Genomic DNA, 389 nt, shown 5'->3' with positions numbered 1-389 from the left:
GTCTTGGTGACTTGGGCTGTTTTTAAGTGTGTTCAGTCAGCTCTGGGGATTGGGGTATACAAACATTTGCACTGTCAAGACTTCTCCCACCTTGCAAAACCTGGGTAAAAAGGTCAGGATTCAGGGATACCCCAAGATTCTTCTGTCCCGAGGTTTATCGACGCTGGTCACCGTTTCAAACATCAAGGAATCATTTTTAGTTCTTACAACCAGGTAAAAATGAATGGAGACTGCCTCCTCATCCCTTCCCAGAGGATCTAGTCGCTCTGGCTGGTAATCAATTGCTTCTAAGAGTCCCCCCCTCCCCTCAGCTCCCCCTCCCCCGGTCCCTTCCCCACTTCCCGGTCTCCCTTCGCTCCCCGCCCCAGGGCGTTGGCAGCTTCCATCGC

Source organism: Rattus norvegicus, chromosome 8 (genome assembly GCF_036323735.1).
Source record: "Rattus norvegicus strain BN/NHsdMcwi chromosome 8, GRCr8, whole genome shotgun sequence".
NCBI lineage: Eukaryota > Metazoa > Chordata > Mammalia > Rodentia > Muridae > Rattus > Rattus norvegicus.
The sequence above is the reverse complement of the archived record's forward strand: the minus strand, read 5'-3'. Positions refer to the sequence as shown.